We start from the raw sequence: 21,128 nt of genomic DNA, 5'->3' as shown, positions 1-21,128 counted from the left end.
ACTGAAGGACTGTTACATTTCAGTGGGGGATTCTGTGATTCAACTTTTTTTTTTTTTTTACTCAGAAGTCTATTGGACACCTCTTCTGAAAGTCCTTGAAAATTAACTCCTTTTCCTACACATTTCTAACAACACAAATGCAGGAAATTGTTACAATAAACGTTCTATAAACAGTCTTGTTTTGATGGATTAGTGTTTCTTCTAGCCTTACACTGATTGTCTGGCAATAATATAACTGAAAATGTAAGAAAATATTCTGGAGATTGTAGCTATTTCAATAACATCTAAGAAAACAATTATTCTTATAACTTGTTCTGTATAAAAGTAAGTGAATTAAGTATAATTGAGAAGCACTACTTATGAAGAAAATGTTCTGTTGGTGATTCCCCAGTGTCAGAGGGTTTCTCTGCACAGAGATGCACACGAACAAAACAAGGAAGGCAGACCTTAATCGTGAAGCAGGCAGGCCTGACCTTGTTTTAGTCACTAAGATAAAATCAAGAATGAGGGAGGATTTCTCAATTGTTTTTTTTGTGCATTCCCTATTTCTAGCACTGTGTCATCCATCTAGCAATTAGAAATTCTATCACTTGCAATTGCCTAGCTGCCTAATTCAGTAATTACTTCAAATCCAGTAGATGATTTAAGTCCTGTTTAAAAGGAATGATTCAACGGCAGCTGAAGGCTTGATGGAAAAACAAACCTTTAAATGCAGTAGGTGAAATCAAACATCATAGCAATAAAACTGCTTGCAAGAAGTATTTACTTATGCTTTAATTAAGGAAGCGTATTCATAGATATATTATCATACTAATTTTGATAATAATACAACTGAATGCAGCTGTCTTGAAAATACCAGTTTGCATTCAAGTCTAATAAATAAATCCATACATGTTTTCATTGTAAATCCTGATAGTTTGCTAAGGGACAAGGGAATGAACAGGATTTTGAAGTTTTATTCTTCTTGTCATATCATGAGAGTTTCCAGGAATATCTCGCTTCCATTGTTATCATTACTTTTTTTTAAAACTCCCCCTTTGTGTTTGTTTATCTAAAATAAGGCCTATCTGAACTGCTCAAGAGCATTAAATATGCTACTGTGCTCCAAGGTTTCCACATTGCGTGAAACATTTCTCCTTATATCACAAAGTCAAGATTTCAACTACATAAAAAATTGGACTGAACTTGCAATTCTCACCGCAAATCCTGTCTTTCCCTCCACTTCAGCACACCTGCTTTAACTTATCATTTTCCTGGTAGCTATGATGAAACCACTGGAGTGAGGCTGAACAGATAGGAACAAAACCTGACTTAATAGATTATTTCTCATAGCCAGTGTGAAGAGTTAATGCTAATTGGATGCTCAAACTCAGTTTGAGGTTTTTTTTTTACCTGCAGCTGCGGTCGTGTCTGAATACATATGAGTTAAGGAGATCAGAGGTGGAATTGAGAACTGGTGTTTTGCTGTTCTGTGTACTTCATTTACGTTTGAAGGAACCTAAAAGTGCAGTCACGTGATCTATAGTTGAAGAGTCTCTTCTGTATTAAGGTATGATCAGTAAAGTGAAGCTAGGTGCTTTTTTACTTTGGCAAAAGTTGTGGGCGATTGATGAAGTTAAAATTTTTCTTTGAGGCTTCCATGCTGTGATTTCTATAGTACATTATATAAACCAAAATCTAAGTAAGCCCACATGCATTGTTCGTACAGACCAAAACTGGTGCAACTAATGCAATTACTTTCTGAGAAATATACCAGTATGTCTATATGTCCCTTGTGTGTAGGAAAACATCTTGGTTTTCATTGGGACAGAATCTTAAATTCAAAACAGTTAAGTCTAAAACCTGGTGCAGTGAGTAACTGATGGGGATTTCTCCAACTCAGACAGAATATCAAATTAATACATTTAAACAAATCCTCAACTTATTTATTTAAAAAAATCAATTGTAAGTCAAAGTCCTGAAACCCTTTCTGGCAACAAGAGTTTATTTGAGAAATGATAAAATACAAACTGTTCAAAGTCTTTCAGAATTGAAACACAGTCTGGAAAAACATCATCACAAATGATTAACCTACCCTATCTAAGGCAGGACGGGTAGGTGTTACCCTACAGTATTCCATATCATTGTAAACCTTTTATAGCTTGTTCTGCTTTATGTAGAGTGGAAGGTGCTAAAGATGCAGTGCAGAAAAGCTCTGGAACATTTAATTTTTATAGCTCTGGTCTTAGAAATGAATCTAAACAGTAGTGGATTAATCCAATGTTTAGAATTCAGTCCAAATTATACAGGTAGAGGATTGAGATAATATTGTTTTGTATTAAACCAGCAAGACACAATGATTATAATAATTTTACCAACAACTGAAAGCATTCAGAAGAAACGAGTTATAACTTTAAAAATGCAATTACAAACACCAAGCAGAGCTCTTTTGGCTGGTAGTGTCTGCCAGTTTCTCAGTTTCCTGGTGGATATGAGTAATTTTCTGGAAAAGCACACCAACACCACTGGAAATCCAGGACACAGTTCAAACTGTAGTAAGAGCTGCTGGGCATGAGTCCAGATAGGCAGGTAGAAAGGCAGAAGGAAAGAGGAAAAGGTGCAGAGGAATGGCCCACCTAAAAAAGCAAGATATAGTAAATTCAGGCATACTTTACCACTGTTAGAATAATACAGACAAGCAAGTATGGACCTTAATAAAACTTTCATTAAAAAAATAATACAAGAATCTTCAACTTTTACACATAAACACGGTGGTTTTACAGCCAAAGAAGACAGCTGCTATCAGCAGAGATCTGAAAGGGAAGGGCTGCACTGAAGAATTGATAGGGAAGGAAACACACAGCAATGCAAAACTGGGAAGGCTTTGATAAAGTAGTAAAAATAGTCAGCCATATCTCGTTGGTAACCATGTCTTCTGCCAAAGATAGCTTCTTCAGAACTATTCTAAAATCTTGAATTCTTGTCTTCGGAATGTTTTGACTTGGCTGTATGATGGTTAATCATACAGCTTTCCCCTCTGCATGGTGTTTTGGACAGCAAAGGAGTGAAAGGGGACACGCTGAGAAAGCACCTGGACTTTGATCTCCAGTTTCTAACATTATATCCCTAACCCTCAGATTCCTGCTCAAAAAGAAATTACTTTTGCCAAGAGCATAAACTAAGCTTAGGTTTATCCGATTCGCTAAGCTATATATCCCAGCATAATTTATCCAACTCCAACACCCTGTTCTGAAGTCTGTTGAAACATCAATATTTCATTTATAATCCTATGTTAGAATATAAAGAACAGCCTCTGCAACTACTTGTTTCCTCTTAGCTTCTAAAATTTAAGCAGCTGAAGTTGACAGAAACTTTATTTCAATCATAAAATGGTTTGATTTAGAAAGCTGACCATGTTTTTCAATATCTAGTCTTCCAGGTCCATATGCAGGTATCTAACCCAGCAGTCTGATACTGATCTTACTTAGTACTCAGAACATTTCTTTGTTAATTTGCAGCTGAGGGATGATGTGAACTCTATTCTAATATAACTGAAGGAAACAGGTAAAATCCAGGGAAGAGTTAAAAAAGGCCTCCCCTTTGTCAAGGAAAGTCGTGCCTCAGAGCTTCCTCTGAAGAAGCAAGTAAAAGTGGACACAGGAAATTCCGTGCATGCAGTCCCTTCAGGTTGAAAAATTGTTCAACACAATCGTCTATCAAATGTTGACCGTTGGACTGAATATCCTAGAGGTCTTTTCCAACCTTTGTGATTCTGTGAGTCCATCTTCCTGAAGAAACCAAAGTGTGAAAGCATGAGAAGAAAAATTCTTAAATTAATGAGGAACTGCACAAAAGACAGGCAACCAGATAAAGTAATCTGTTTTTTTAATAGCTTTAAGAAAGCTGGGAGATCAGCAGGGGAAATCCACAGAGATTTGTGCTGGTACTCATTGAGGTCAGCAAACTTATAAAAAAGTCTCATGACATTAAATGACTCTACAATAATTTTTATGAAAATATAACTGAAGTGAGGTACATCGAAGAAAATAATGCTAAAATTAGTGAAATTCAGTGTTATCAGCCATAAATCTGAGTGATGAGAGATTTTGGACAGGATAGGCAGTTCCATAAGAATGCCTTCTGAATAACAGTCAAAAGAGCAAACATAAGTTTGTGAGCTGTATTAAATTCTTCATCCTGCAAGAAAGACTGCTGATGTAAGACAGGGTTCTATAAGTAACATGATAAAAGTGAATTGTTCTTTCTTCCAATACAGGAATAAAATCTACTACCTCTTAGAGTGGAATGAAAAAAATCAAACAAATCAAGAACCACTCCCCCCCCCCAAAAAAAAAATAAAATAGGCAAAAAGAGATGCACAAGGAAAGGAGGTGTGCCTTTAGAGAATTCAACTGTAGAATTATTTTTTGCTATGAAATTACTTGGGTCCATAAAATAACAGAAATGGATTCTTGACAAAAAATCTATTTAAAGCTATTTAATACAAAGAGCTCTTTGTCAGTAAACTGTAGCCTGCCATACATCAGGGGTTTACTCGAGAAACTTTCTCTCTTCTTATACTATTCTGTAAGCATTTCTTATCCGTGCAACGTTCAGGGTACTAGGCTAGAGGAACTTTTGGGTTGATCTCACCCTTACAAAAATTAGATATTTCATGTAATACCAAGGAGTCTGACTTTCTGACTTTCAGTCAGACTGATTGAAACTTGGCGACTGAAAGTAAATGGAGTAAAATGAGTTCTCTCTTTCTCAGATATGATCCTCTTCCATCTATGATGAAGAAAATGTCACAGCCCAGCAGAACAGAACAGTAGTTCTAGGGGTAAACAGGATAAAGTTGATAGCAAGTTGATTGCAGAGAATTTGTTTCTTCTGCAGATGTTCATTAGTCATTTCAACTCATTTCACCTTGGGGTAGTCTGAAGAGTAGTTTGACTAAATAAAATTACAAGAAACAAATATTTGGCAGGGTAAGTCTTGTATAATGGCGTTCTGATTGCTGCTAGATGTTTGGCACTTCTGTGTTTATTTGCTGTGTAGGGGTGTTTCTTTTTATGTATTTACTGGATAAGGAATCTCTGCCCCTCGAGACTGTGACAGGTGTATTCAAACTGTGTAGATTAATTAAAAGAGTCAAAAAGAGTTTCTTCATGAACACAGTTGAATGAAAGTGAAGGATGCTAATTGCTTGAATATCTCATTTGATTCTGAATTACAAAACAGACCTACATAAGATGCTTAATTGTAGAGTGAAGTTTTTCAGGTGTTAACATGGCTTTTTTTCAGAGGGATTTTCTTAGAAGCGGATGAGAAAAATCCTACAAAAATGAATGAAGTATTCGGGAAATATTCTGGCAGCTTTGAAATAAGACTTTAATATTTACAAGTAATTCCCATGAGCTTTTTTCTGATTTGCTGTTCTCTTCTCTACCATTGTTTAACTTGAAATCAAAAGAATTTTTATGTCATTTAAAACAGATCCTTCCATACAATAATAGTTCTCTTTCTGTACCACTCTATTCATGTTTTCTCTCTTATTCATAGACATTAATATTGTATTTATCTTCCATCCCCTAGTTTTTAGGTTTCTTTCTATGCAGAAATCTGGCTTTATGCGAAGTAACTCATACTATTTTTCTGCACAACAGGAAATTTTCCTAAAATTTTTCTTATTCTCTTTTGTATTGCAGTAATCTCCTTGTCCTTTTTGTCTCCCTACTGAAATGATGTTTTCTTACTTATTTTCACTGACTTGAGTAAACTGCTTTGAGTTCACATTGTCAAGTTTTCCATAATTTTAATTCCTGAAAAGGATCTCATCATTTCTGGCCAGGCTAAGTGACTGCTATATCAGTCCCTGATGGGAAGAATGCTATTAATGTAATGCAGACACTAATAATGAATGTGGTGACAGGATCACCAGAAGCTCTTTCAGACCCTGACCACACGAAATGTTCTCTGAACTTTTCCCACTGGAATATCTTCTCTCACTTGCTGTTCTCTTCCCTTTGAGTTCCCCAATGTCCAATACTTTGACTCTTACTCTGATTCCAGAAATAACAAGTATCTGAAGAGTCAAAGACTGGAAGGAAAATTAAGAAGGGAGTGCCAGTGTGAAATACATAAGACGGTACAGAATTGGCTCAGTTTGAGGAAGAAAGGGAAAAGGGAATTAGGCTTTGATAAACTGTGGAAGACCTGAATAAACTCCAACTTCTCCACAGATCTCCTTAGTGACATTGGCAAGTTGCTCAACTCCATACCTTTATGGGCACTTGAGTGTTGCAGTCCTCCAAGTCCGTTTTCAAAACCACTTGTAGTTCCTAGCATGAACAGTGTGTGCGTTGTTTAAAGCACAGACAAATGGACAGCTACACAAGCTATCCAAATAAGACAGGCAGAAGAAAGGGAATATAGATTAGATGCATCTCATTCAACATAGGATGTTTTACCTATCAGCTATGGTGATGGACTCCTCCATGGGCAGTTGTTTCTCATATGTGAGATTGTAGTCATGATCATCCACATTTCAAGATCCGAATTAATTCACACAGAGGCACCTGCCAACAGATTGTCTTTGTCATAGTGTTCCTCAGGCAATGCCAAAATGCTCAAGTATTGGTTTTCTCCTATTGGACTCACCAAGTTTAAGACTCCATGTTAGATCTCAACAGCTTTGAGTGTGTACAGTCTCGCAGAAGTAATTCAGACTGCTTTGAACCACTGCAACTAGATCTAGCACTAAACACAGTGGATATAGGACAATCAGTACCACTTGGCCTCTGTGGTCTTTGCTTTGTTCTGAATTGCAAGTATCAATAGACTCATAGGGGCCTTAGTTAAATGTAATTTTTTAGAGTCTTTGTGATGTCTAAATAGGTGTTAAAGGTACTCTAGGCATCACTAACTTAGCTAAAATAATGTCCCTCTCTGCTCTTAATTCAGACAATTCAGCAATTCAGACCTTAGTATCTTCTCCTTTTTATAAACTACAGAGGGGTAGGGCAAATGACTAACCTGCTAACCTCACTGAATCCACTAAATGGATGGATTTGGGCCCCAAGTCCTCTTGGGAGTAATTTCCTGCCTCACACTAGCACTAGGATAAATGTATAGGTAGGTATAAGAAGAGAAATAACTGGGAGTAGAGCATAGAGTTAATATTTTGCATGTATTTAAGGATGAAAAAACCTAACATTTGGTAATGAGGCCAGCGGTCTTACTCTGAGTCTTTACCTAGGAGAAAAGCCACTGGGATCTTTTTGCCTATATGAAGACCCAGTGAAATATCCAGCCTCATTTGAACCCTCTGCTGCAATCACGGTCCATTCCTGGTATTCCCTAAAATTAGTTTCACAGATAGACTTTACAGGTAGTGTAATGATGTACTTCATTACTACCCATTTCTGGGATGAATTTGAAAGTTTCCAGTTGTCTCACAATCACATCTCAGGATTCGTGCTACAAATCCAACAAATGCCAGCATTTTAGCAGCCATGTGTTAACTTTAACTGCATTGGTTTCATACACTGATTGCAATGTTTGTCATCCTGCCACAGAGTTTTGAAAAAGAAAGTTGTATAATCAAGGAAAACTTTGTAATCACAGAGGCTGAACACCTTTCACCTCCAGCAACAATGCTATTGATTCTACTTTTACTTGACTTTGATGGGCCAAAGTATTTTTGCATAAAATTGACTGATATTCATAATAAAATCTACCTCTGACATTTGTGCATAACAGCTAATTAGACTTTAATGGTGAAGACAATAAAATGAATTACTCTGTTTTCACACCAGTAGCGTCTAGAGAGACTATTTACATGGTCAATTTACTACACAAGGAGGAACAAAGCTATTTATACAGTCACATACAGGAGGATGTTTAGCAACCTACTGCCCTGCTGGAATATGTTGAAATGATAGAGGCTAAACTCCTTCACTTGTTTTGAAGCATAGTTGTCTGTTGAACACTGAGATCCTGAAAAGTCTTGGATTTGTGTGAACATGTACCGATCATCTGAAATTAATTCAACACTAATCCGTCGTAAGTACTTTTCCTCATAAACATGTGTGTAGTGTTGTCTATATAAGGAAACTCAGCATGCACACAGGATGTGATAATCATAGATTTAATTATCACTGCAAGAAGAATTTAAATTCCCATCACCAACAAAACCTTAACACAAGTGTGATCACGCTTATCTCACTGTTCCCCCTGCTTTGTTATTTAAGAGGTCCCAGTGCAGTTGTAGCACTCTACTACTACCCTTTTACTGTGACTCCTATCTTTTTTTGTCCCTTTAAGTGGTTTGATTTATGCCTTTAAATCTGTCATTTGGTAATTGTTCTTGTATTGTGCTATATAGTAAGACTAAATCCAGGTCTTTCCGGAGTTGGTGGAAAACTGATTTTTATAATCTTCAAGCTACACTCTGCTATTCCAACTCCTTTCATGAATAAGGGATCTAAATTGCCTTGCCTGTGATTTTTAAGCTCCTGAAGCAATAAAACAGCACGAGACAATGACCTTGTTGAGTAAGCAGTACAATATTTTGAGGTGCTGTTATGCTGACAGCATTCTAATCGCTGTGCTCTCAGCAAGCATGGTTTGTTGAAAGAATTGTTATTTCCACTTAGTCGCTTGCTCAGCTGTTTGAAAGAAAATTGCATTCCCTACACACTTGGAAAACTTTCTGGGATATGTCATGGCCCATTATTTTCAAACAGTTTTGTGAATAATTACAATTCCCTCAAGTTCTGCCTTTGGATAAGGCCGTTAAAGATATAGATATACTGTGTCCTTATGGAAAATACAGAGTCTATAGAAAAAAAAAATCTATGTTAATATAGAAAGGCTATACCTTTCTATATAGGAATTCTAGCTTTTCAGTTTTCCCAACCAAATATCTTGATGGTTCAGTAAGATCTATTTTGGCATTCTGACTTCTATTTTTATCTAACATTTGACATGGTCTTGATATTTGAGACTAGACTATCAGATGCTCAGCATGAATGGGCTCTAGTTTGCCTCATAAATAGATGTGAACTCAGGCAGACAATCCCTTCTAGGTCGTCTTCACTCCACACAGACACTTGTAAAAGACTATCAGGGGATGCCCAAAAGTAGTTGAAGTGCAAATGCCAAAGCTGAGAACACTAGACTGTGCCTTTGGCAGCTTGATTAACATTTTTAATGCTTTTAGCACCCTATGTTGGCTTCCAGCTTTCAACCTCATTTCTTTCTTTGGGATCGGTCCGACTCAGTGTAGATTTTCTTAGCTCTTTTTGGCAAATTGTTACTGTTTTATGTTCTTCCTCATCATGCTTAGAATAGGAGCCCGTGACTGCAGAAAGAAAAATCTTATCAGTATTTTCTATTACAGCATCAATGTCCCTCCTGTATTCAGTTCTTCCTTTCTGGGCTTTTCTCTCTGCTGAATACTAAAAAAGAATAATTCCTGTCCTGTGGAAAAGATGAGTGAGATCATTTATGTAGAAAAAAGGTACTTATGTACTATCATATTTTTTTTTTCTTAGTGTCTTGCAACACCAGTGAATTATTTTAGCCTGACATGTTCTTTTTTCTCAAATACTTTTTATTATTTTACGTTATTTTAGAGATTATTTAGAAAAGCACTTTGTAAACTACCAACAAATAGTATTTCCATTTCTATCCTCATATTTCTAAACATATTCTATATAGCAGTTATTTTTTTTTAATTGGAAATCACCTTTTTTTTTAAACAGAAATTCATCATCAGATATTATTGCAATTATCCACCGTGAATCTCCTTTGCTAATAATCAGGTTTATATTTTTTTTCTTCAATTGACATGGAGAAAAACTGTCATCCTCTTTACTACATTACATAGTACCATAGTTTTATATCTTTCTTAATCTTCATGACCTGAATGTAATTTGGCCTTTCCATAGTGATCATGCATTCTCGTGTCAGTCTTGGTCTCTGCTCTGTTCTTTCTCCTGTTTGTCTGCTTCCTTCTTATCCTCTTTACAATCTTTCTAACATCATTAACACGACATAAAAAGTATATTACATTCTTTGAAATACAATCTTTTTCTTAAAACATCCTGGAATAAGAGTGGTTCAGGGGTTGTTTGTGGGTTTCTTTTTTACTTCTGTATAAAAATCTCAGATTATTGAGCCATATTGAGATACTTAAATTGTTCATAATATTTTACTTTACTGACTTTTTATATATTCACATAATTTCTCTATCTTTGTAGGATTTTATATTGCAGTCCTCTTTCTTATAGTATTTATAATCCTTTCCGAAGTGACGTGCACTTATTCTGTTGGATAACACGGGTAAGATCATGCTAGTTCTTTGCTGTGGGTTTAAATTCACAGCCCTCTCTCTCTCTCTCTCTATTGAACTGACCAGACAACCTCTACTACTTAATTGTCTTTTACTGCTCCTTTCCTATTTTCAAACACACACATATCACTGCCTAAACTGTTGAATTCAGGCACATTTTTGAACTTCACCTGGATGAAACAGTGATGAAGAAGACTGCAAGGCCCTTTCATCTTACCTTAATATCTCCTCCTCTCCTTGGTTGTTCTGTCTCCTCAGTGTTCTTTTTTAACAAAACACTTGTTCAAAAAGAAAAGTCTTCTCACTTCAGGAGTTATTTAAATAGTGTTTGCAGGTCCAGATAAGTTGTTCTACAGTACATTCCTGACAGCAGAGGAGGTCAAACCTTTCTAAATCTCTTAACTCATATTTGCAGAAGATCATCTCGCAGTCAACATCTTCTCATGAAGAACATGCTCCCCATATGTTGTTACAGACTCACTCAAAACTCATCTGAATTCAGATTTTGGTGGGAAAAACACCTTAAAGTAGTATTACCTTTTGTTGTCCCTTGCACAATCCTACAGCTTTGTGCATTGCACAATCCTTCAGCTTTCTGCACTCAAAGACCAGGACTATAGCCCGCAGAGAGGGACTGCCCAGCTAAAGCCTAGGTGAGTTTTTTCTATGAACATGAAATGATTGAACTGATTGCTTCTGATGGAACTTCAAATCTGTACTCAGCCAGAATTTGTTTCTGGACAAGCAATTTATTCTACAAGTTTAATATTCTTACTCATAAAAAAAAAAAAAGGCTTTCCCCAAATCACAGTGAAGATATAAATACTAATTTCTTAAGAGCTTTTGAAATCTTCAGTGAGATCTTTCAAAAGACCATTCTTAATCATATATTTACCTGAAGGCTCAGTGGAGAAATTGTAAGTGCTTTTCAAAACAACCAGTTTCTTTGAAGGGAATAAATTAAAAATGTTAATTTCTAAATACAAAGTCTAAGGGATGACAGAGGTAAAGAAGCCACAGCATGAAGGACATGCCTGAGGCAAGTGGTTATACCCATTGCAGCTGCTTGTCCCTATAGTTTAGATGGTGATGGTCACACATTTGTTAATTAAATGGTGAGATAATGTATGTCAGATGGTCAGCTTGAACATCATTCCTTCAGCAGATTTACAGCTTACTAATTGCTGCAATCAGAACTGAACAATCAGCTTCTCCTGAGCAACAAAGGGTTTCTGCATGGGGAGAAGGACATTGGAGTGTCTCTTAGAATCATAGAGTCCTGAGTGGTTTGGGTTGGAAGGGACCACGAAGATCAACTAGTCCAACCCAACCCCCCTGCAGTAATCAGAGACACCTTCAACTAAGTCAGGTTGCTCAGAGCCTCATCCAAGCTGGCCTTGAATGTTTCCAGGGATGGGGGATCCACTACCTCTCTGGACAACATATTCTAGTGTTTCACCATCCTCCAGGTGGAAAAAAAATTCTTCCTAATTTTCTGATTTAAACTTCTCCTCCTTTAATTTAAAACTGTTACCCCTTGTCCTATTGCTACAGGCTCTGCCAAAAAGTTTTTCCCTATCTTTCTTGTAAGCATCTTTTAAGCATTGAAACTCCACAACAAGGTCTCCTCAGTCTTCTCCAAACTGAACAACCTCAAATCTCTCAGCCTCTCTTCATAGGGAAGGTGTTCCAGGCCTTTGACCATTATAGTGGCCCTCCTCTGGACCCAAGGAGTCGTTTGTAATACACCTTCTTTAAAACCATTCCAGCACATAAACAAAAAAAGAAAACCTGAGTATTCGTTTCTTCATTGGCTGCATTATTTTAAACATTCCTCATCTGTTACCAGGTAGCTGTTCTCAGCTCTTGATCTGTTCCTTCTGCTACGTTATTATAACCAAACCCCTTTTTTCCCCTGAGTTAGTTTCCAGCTGTGTTCCCTAATACAGTGAACTTGAATCAGTGCAAACAGAGGGAACCCATAGGATGGTAAGAATGTAGGAGTTGCTTAACTGGTTTAGATGCATACCTAATATTTATGCCAAATATGTAAACATCACCTCCAGCAGCTGGACAGGCAAGTTAACCCCATCCTCATAGCTTGGTTTGCAACATAGTATAGATACTTGTATGGCTTCTTCAGAGTCAAACAGAATCATCAAGGAGTTCCTAGATATTTCCTGAAAGACTACCCATATTCTGACAATTACCTTTAAACACGACTTCATCACTCACTGTTGATTAAATTGTAGTTTTATGACAGCTCATATCAAGAGCAACATTTTGTTGCAGAGATAAGGATTATATCTAGAAAGAGAATTGGATTCAAAGTATCCTATCCCCACCCAAGGAACAAAAAAAGCACCATGCTGAGATATATTATAGAAGATTGTCTGAGGGATCATTGTCGCAAGGCCAAACTCCTGCTCATGCTACCTGGTTAATCTACCAGCTCAAATTGCTCAGACGTAGGCCCAAGTATGTTGGAATTCAGGACTAAATTGACTCAGCAATATTATCTGTCAAGTGAAATACAGCTGCATCAATCAGAGTCAAAGTTTAATACAGCCTCTGAAACTGCTATCTGCATAGAATGAGAATTTGTAGTAAATAAATAAAACTAAAAAAAGAAGTGAAAGTATAAATCTGAGTAATTTACAAGTGTTCAAAAAACAAAGGCTGAGAGAGATCATAGGATTGAGTTGCTAATTGTATATATTACAGTGTAATTTATGCTTGATTATTACTGGTAATACACCCCACCTCCTTAATTACAGTGACATGATGCAGATGTGAAATATTTTCTTGTCATTCATAGCTATGAAGGAACACACAGGATTATATAGCCATAGAAGAGACCTGGACAACTATTACTGGGTAATCACACAACTGTTTTGCTTGATCATAAATTATATGGCTTATTATTTGTTTGCTGGCAACAGGCAGGAGAATTCATAATCAGATCATACTGTATATAGTCTCCTTGGTCCTTCCCCCTCCCCCCAAAGCATTAAGCGTGTGAATCTGTCATCTGTTTAAACAGGAACCTGTAACACCTTCTCACTACTTTTTAATTCTGGCACTTGCATGTAGTATAGTGTGTTCTCAGATCATGTTGCTAAGTGATAGGACAGTGTTAATCTGAAATGAATTCTTACTGCTTTTCTTCAGTGCAACAGCTTCAGACAAAGTAAATCCACATTCATCTGAACTTGAACTTGAATGTAAATCCACGGCAGAAGCTCATCACAGACATGTTTGCTGGAAGGCATATGTCCAGAGGTCTGATCCAACTTCCTGCTTAAACCATGATTTTAATCATGTATGTTACATCAGCTGCAGCTTTGATTAGCTATGCCTTGAAAACTTCCAAAGGCAGATTCCCCATGCAGTCTACCAATGCTACATTATCCCACCCCTACTAAGTAAAGAAGCTTTTCTTAACGTTCACAAATGTTCAGCCTCTGACTCTTTTCTTTTCTTATACACCTGCCACTTTTGAGAAGATTTTACTTTTGCTTTATAATGCCCACTGAAATAGATTTAGACTGTGGTTACACTGTCTTTTAACCCCCTCTTTGCTAGATTAAATAGGTACATCAACCTCAAACTCTCTTCGCAAGTAATACTCTCTAGGCCCCTAATCACCTCAGTGGTTGGATGTTTTCTTTCCAGTTTCTAGACTGAGTGAGATGGTTCAAAACTGTACAGAATATTTCATGTGCATCCATGTCAGCACCATGCGGAGGGTAACAATATCTTCCTGAAATTGTTGGACATGCTTTCCCGTTCAGTAAGTAGTTTGTTAGAGAGATCAGTCTGTAGTTAGTAGAGAACACTATTGGCTTATATTCAGCTTGATGTTCAGCATAGCCTTCTCAGCACATTTGCAACTTAGCAGGTCAGTTTGCAGTCTGTAATGATACCTGTTGTTATCCTGCCCCAGGCGCAGAAGTTTAGGATTCTTTTGAACTTCAGGATTCTTTTGAACTTCATAAAGTTTTTGTTTGCATAGTCTTCAAGCCTCTCAAAACCCTTGCAGACCAAATCTCAACCACCAACCTGTCAACAACCTTACCCAAATGTAATGACATTTACATTTTCTGATCTTACGGTCTGTCTCATAATTTGAAATTATAATGATGATATTCAAGAATATCAGTCCTGGCATTGACTCCTGAGGTACTTGTTATCAGCTGCCAATTAGATATCAAGCCATTGATTACTATCATTTAAATCCAACGGCCAATTTGGTTTTCATCCCATCTAATGCATACTTCATCCAACACATGCTTCCTCAGCTTACAGTTGGGAAGGCTGTGGAAAATGGTGTCAAAAGCCTTATGACAGTTAAGGTATCTATCTTCACTGCTGTCCCCTTGTCCCCATAGCCAGCTATTTAATCATTATATGATCAGTCAAGTTGGTCAAGACTGACCTGTGTACTTGGTAAATTTGTGCTTATTGTTCCTGAAGGACTTTCTTGTCTTTCCAGTGCTTCTAAATGGATTGCAGAAGTATACGGTGTCCAGTCTGAGGTTGACCAGCCTTTCCAGTCTGGAGCCACCCTTTTGCCTCTCCTAAAAAAAGGAGAGTAATATTAGCCTTTTTTATAGTCAGGGACTTCTTCCAATCATTATGACATTTCTGTAGGTAACAGACAGTCATCCTGCAATCACACTTCAGTGAATACCATCTAGCCCATGGTCATGAATTCACTCAGCTTTTTTAAGTCATTTTTAATTTGTTGTACCCCCCACTGTTGGTTAGTCTTCTTCCCCATCTCCTACAGACAGTGTGAGTACAGTCTTTGTGGTGACTGGGCCAAAAAAATTCAACAAATACTTCAGCCTTTTCAGAATCATCCATCACCAAATTGACTGTTTCATTCATCACTGAAATCACATCTCTAAAGCTTCTTTTGCTACTGCCATGCTTGTAGAATCCCTTCTTGCTACATCCCTGGCTATGTTTAATTCCAGCTGAGCTTTGACTTTTCTGATGTTTTCACCAAATGCTTGAAGTACTTTCGGATGTATTGCCATCCTTGCTTCCACTTCTGTGCTTTGCACATGCTAGTTCATTAAGAAGTTCTTTGTTTTCCTAAGATGGAATGTTGTCAAAATTCTCTCTCTTTGTATAAAATCACTGTCTGTGGAGACGTTCTTGAGCTTTCAGTAAGTTTTCTTAGAAGATCGTCATATCTCTAGAGTGCATTTCCCCATCATGACAGTCTCTGATTGGATTCTGTTCACAAGTTCCCTAAATAAGTTTGAGGGAACTGTTCTGAGGTCCACAGTCCTAATTCTGCTGTTTCTCTTCCTCACCTTCTACTGGTCATTAAAGTGTAAATTACAACCTACAACCATGTTTATCATCATTTTTTTTTGCAGGCAGAAAGTCAAATAGACATCATGAAATTTTCACAATTTCCCTGTGCTGACAGAGGAGAGAGATCAGGATGCAAAGTATATTTATTCATCTGAATAAGGTGTTCCATTCAAATTGAGGTACACCAAATGTGGTCCCTGGTTATTACACCTTTCAAGCATTCAAGTACAACAAGATTTGATCAATCACTACCTAACATATATGTACTAATATTTTTAAAAGGAACTACTAATTTATGTTGTCACCATCCATATCCTTCTTTTTGATCTAGATGTCCCTGGAGTTTGTCTTGCTACCACTACTTATCTTTGAGGCTATAGGAGGGTTTCACAGAGGTCCTGGAGGGGCGGGTGTTACTTCAGTGGGCTTTAGAATTCCAAGGAAAAAAAGTCCTTATCTTCAGAGTGGGACTGTCCTCCTCCTTGCAATGAGCTTGGGACTTTTATTTATGTTGACTTAACCATAACTATGCAGTATTCAATGTAAATTATATATCCCTTAAGAAATCTAATACAATTTCATACTATTAAGAATATACATTCAATTTCATACACAAAGATTACTTGGTACAATAGTTAGGGAATGAGATTTTCCTAACATAGACCTGTCTGGCTTTTCTAACTTTTATGCTAGAAAAAAATCACCAACAGGATCTAAAACTTTCTTGGATTCTTTGCACACCACTATCTTCCCCTCCCACTAAAAACCTCCTATGGGTACATCACTTTGTGATCAGGACTTCTGCACTATTTTTTATGCCATTGGGGGCACATTTCAATTCAGACCTTGAATCCTATTGGCCTTTCTCTTCAAGCACATCTAATCCTGTCAGAATTATGTAAGAAAGGGCATAGATCATGCTGACAGACTAAAAATTTGCGACTTGATATTGCCTCAACAGAAGCTCTTGTTGTTAATCACTGTACCTACCCAATCTGTCAATTATATTACTGCTCATGTTATGACAATCTGTGCAGGAAAGTCATGAAAATAATTCAGAACTTTGTGGAATCAGATTTCCTGTTTCTAATGCTCTTCTCTGCTTTTAGAGATTCAAGAAGAGTGCCACTGTTTTACAACATATTCTTTGCTTTGTGAGTGGAGAAGAATGGCTACACATTATTTCAGTTCAGCTGAGTGGCGTATAGTTGCTACCTAAATTTGCCTCCATGCGTTTTCATGATTTCAACATGATTCATCCCTCTTGGTTTAATGTGCATGTCTTAGATGAAGTATCACCATAGTCTTTAACTGTAAACTACTCTTATCTTACAACCAGTCCTCAGCTGAAAAGCTGATAATGCTCTTGCACTAGATGGCTTCAAAACTGGCTTGAAGCCAAAGACATGTCAACTCCAGATGCCACTGAACTTTCACTTCTGCTCTGATCCAGCAACCCGCATTTGAAGCTACATATTGTTCTGCCATCTTCTAGATGAAACACATTAAATTCTGTGGCTTCCAAAGTGCCAGGAGTCAGTTGGCTGGTTAATCACAGCTCAGGCTCACCAGGGTAGCTCAGCTTCAACCAGAACCTCTTGGTCTACTGCCAGAATCAGCAGCAAACCTTCAAACTCCATTCCCTTGCCGTGAGATTTGTTCTTGCCCAACTTTTTGATTATGATTACACTGAACATAAGGCTACACAAAATAAAACTTGTAGCTTTAAAATGTACAGTGGCACAGAGAACATGCTAGCTGTCCGTGTGTTTTATCTCAGGCCAGAAAATTAATCTAGCAAGGAGAATTTAAAATAAAATTTTTCAGTGATTAACTAAGTTTATCAGGAATACAGGAACTGACAAGCAATGAGGTGCACTTCAAATATTGCTTGCTATTTTTATATGAACTTTATTACTTAATCATATAAACAACATTTCAATCTTGATCAAGAAAAGATAAGTGAGATTATTTATGTAGAAAAAAGGTACTTATGTACTATCATTAAATATTTTATGGTCTTTTATATATATGTATATCTGCCATATGTTGTTTTATGTTCATCAAGATCAGAAAGAAAGCTAGTTGTTTTACTGTTATTATTATTATTATTATTATGCCAATAGCTGCATGTATGGTTGAGATTTGTTTGACAGGATGCACAAAAACTGTGCATGCAATACTTTTGGTCAAAATCATGTATTTAAAAGTACAAATTTATAATACATTTTTCATTATTGTAGTGAATGATTAAATATATATGTAAAATTTAAATGTATGTATAGTCAATTTCTGGAGAATCTGTTAAGGAAGAAATGGACTTGAACTGCTGCAAGAAAGTGCTGGGCTCTGAACAGGATGGGCAACAAGCTGAGCAGCCTGAAGGCACCCTGACCCTGAAGCCCAGTCATTCACCTACTTGCTAGCCAACTAGAGAGCATTCAATTTTATAGCATCAGCATTTTCCCAGTGTTCTGTTACAGCAGAAAATTATCAGTTGCTATGAGAAATTTCTTTAAATTATTAATCCAATGCGCTGTTTGCTTTGCAAAGTGACGTGTGTAGATTAGAATACTCAAAGGTTTGTCTTTAGATATTTTGTTTGTGGTAGTGGAACATGGCCAGAAGGACTCCTTTGCATTAAAAAGGACAGAGTTGATTATCTACAGATATGCAGACTGAAATCTGCATAACTGAAATTTCTTAAGTGATTTCATACCAGATGTGTGAGGCTAAAGATCTTAGTTCCTCAGACCTCCAAACATGCTTATGCTCCTTGGTTATCTTCTGCAATTAGCAAAGGCTATTCCCAAGCCCTGAGATTTGTCCATTATTTGTCCATTGGCTGTGATGGGTCATGACCAGTGAGAATGGTTTCAATGAGCAGCCATGAAGAACTTGACAATAACTTCCTACTGAGTCAGAGTTTTTGAAATGTGTAATTCAGCAATTGTGCAAGTAGCCTTTATTCTAAAAAAGAGGATTATGTTTAAGGAAATCAGAAGTAAAATTCTATTCACGAAGTGGAACTATTCTTATTCTCTTTACAGAAAACATGATAGGTGACTGCTGTGGCCATTAAATCAGTTTGTTTTCTCTGTAGTTCTTAGAAGAAATAGGTTTTCTTTACCAAGTCTCCAGCTGTGTCTCTGGGAGCAGCATGGAACTACCAGCTGACCAGCTGCACTTTGTGTATTGCTGCTGGGAACAGTGTGCCAATATTTCTATAAACATGTTGTCCCTGTTGTTTTGCTGGAAAAAAAAAAAAAAAAAAGACAAACGTGCAGTTTCCAACTGTGTATAAATTTGAGCCCTCTTGCATCTTGAAGAATAATCACATTTTAAAGCTAAGTAAGCAGGAAGTGGAATTAATCACAGAGCAATCAAGGGGGAGGACCTGTGCTCTAGTAACATGCCTGGGGGTTGCTGAGACATAGCTGTGGGAAAGGCAGGGATGCCAGAATAACTACTCCTCTGACACATTATCTGTGAAATCATGTGTTAGCAAGAATTTACTACAAAGAACTATATGCTCGCTGTGCTGTAGTAATTACTATTAGAACTTACACCCCCTTACGCCCACCTATAGTGTAATAAATTTCTCAAATTAGCTCTTATAGTTACAAAGCGTGAGGGAGAAAATAGACACAACTGAGTGCTTTCTGACTGTGTTCATTACATAAGCATATTAAGACTAACTAAATACACTTCTGCTACTCTTACAGCTTTGTTTTACAGTCTTCCAGCAATCCCATTGATGTTCTTGTTCCTTAGTAAGTTAAGACACAGAAGGATATTCTACACTGATATTGAGCAAATTTGGAATAAGTTTCCTACAGTCAGTAGAATAATACTGGCATAACGGTAATTCAAAAGTTATGTTTTCATAAGCTCCCAGTTTTCAACCTCAGTAAAGCACTTCTAATTTTTCTGTTGGTGTCTTTTCATACTTTGCTTTCTTGACTTGTATTTCTTGTTTGCATTACAGAGGTCACAGGAAGACATGTTTTCAAATAGAAGTTTTATGTCGAACACTGTTTCGTATATTTTAGACTCCTTTTATTGTTTAGGAGTGATGTCACTACTATGAAATGCAAAAGTATAAGAATCATAGCAGTCACTGCCTCAGCATTCGGGAAACATCTAAAAAACCCTAACAATAACATATACCCTTCCCCAAGCTTTATGTTCCACCTGAAAAGTCCCAGATCCTCCAGAAATAATAGAGTCCTCTTTTAAAGAGAATAACAAACCTTTCAAGGTCTGTTTGATCCATTAGTTTAGAGCCTTTAAGAGGAAATATTGTTTGAGTGCCAAAAAATCAGTGGGAACTGAGAAGTTGCTGGTTGCCTACAGAGAGCCATTTCTCTAAGAGCAAAAGGCAAGTGGCTGCAAGTCAGAGGGCTCTGAAGGATTTTAAGGAGACATAATCACATGCATCTTACCACTTCTATTAAGGCAAGAAGCTCCAGCAAGCAGCATTCTGTAAACTAAAAGATCAATGTCCCACACCAGTAACAGCAAGCCAAATCTGGAAAGTATAACTTGGGAGCATGCCTTCAACAACTGGAAAGGAGTTTTGCACTTGGATGTTTTGGGGTGGGTTTTGGGGTTTTTTTTGAGGTTTTTTTCAGTTTTCACTGAATCAGAGCAGTTACAATGCTGATATAATGCAATAGAAGAGAAATTAAAAGACACTGTAATGAAAATGTATTCAATTTAACTTGATAACTTAATGGGAAAAAAGCAAAACATTTCTCCCTCCAATGTCTGTTTCTGCTGTCAGGAAGTTTTCAAAACTCCCATCCAGTAAACAGTAAAATATAAAATTCAGGACTTCTTACCTGAAATATCAAAATGAAAACATTCTTAAACAATTTATTCAGAAGAAGACATTATAGCAAACGTGAGTCCACCTCTCAATAGTTACATTAACACCAAAGTTCCAAAATTATCTTGAAAACGAGTGCAAATATGTCTTGCTTATTGAAAACAACTCCTAGAACCAGATTTTTTAAGAAATAAAATTCTTCCACAAAATCTCTAAGTTCTGCAGAAGCTTCAAACAATTTCACTGTCTTTCATGGTACAAAACTATGGAAATAAATCAGAGGTGAGCTAAGTGACACTAAGTGTTAGTCTGCACTGGTTTGTATCCGGTTTTTATATAACTAGAACATTAAATTTTACTAAAAATCAAAACATACATAATTTCAGCATAGTTCATGATTTTTTTGTCATTTTTATGCTGTTTATAGCAATCAATATAAAATATTATGATGAAATACAGCACTTACTCAAAGTAAAAGCGACAGAGTAAAGGTGTTTTTCTAAGCAAAAGTCATTTAGACTCCCTCAAAATAAGTTAAAGATCCCACCATGAAATTATATTATTAATGGAAGGTGTAGCCACTGCTCAGGTGAAATAGCAGAATGAAGAATTCAGAGAAGTAGCATT

The 21,128-nt window shown here is 36.8% G+C and overlaps 1 protein-coding gene across 1 annotated transcript in view; it reads left to right on the top strand.

Annotated features, from left to right (window-relative positions):
• Positions 1-838: 838 nt before the first annotated feature.
• LOC104066032 (guanine nucleotide-binding protein G(t) subunit alpha-3) overlaps positions 839-21,128 on the top strand; it is a 67,381-nt gene continuing 47,091 nt past the window's right edge. The window contains exon 1 of the mRNA XM_054057684.1: positions 839-1,549. The gene's annotated coding sequence lies outside the window, so the exon portion shown is untranslated. The remainder of the gene's footprint in view (positions 1,550-21,128) is intronic.

This window comes from Cuculus canorus, chromosome 1 (assembly GCF_017976375.1).
Source record: "Cuculus canorus isolate bCucCan1 chromosome 1, bCucCan1.pri, whole genome shotgun sequence".
Lineage (NCBI taxonomy): Eukaryota > Metazoa > Chordata > Aves > Cuculiformes > Cuculidae > Cuculus > Cuculus canorus.
Note: the sequence above shows the minus strand (reverse complement) of the source record. Positions and strands in the feature narration are given on the sequence as shown.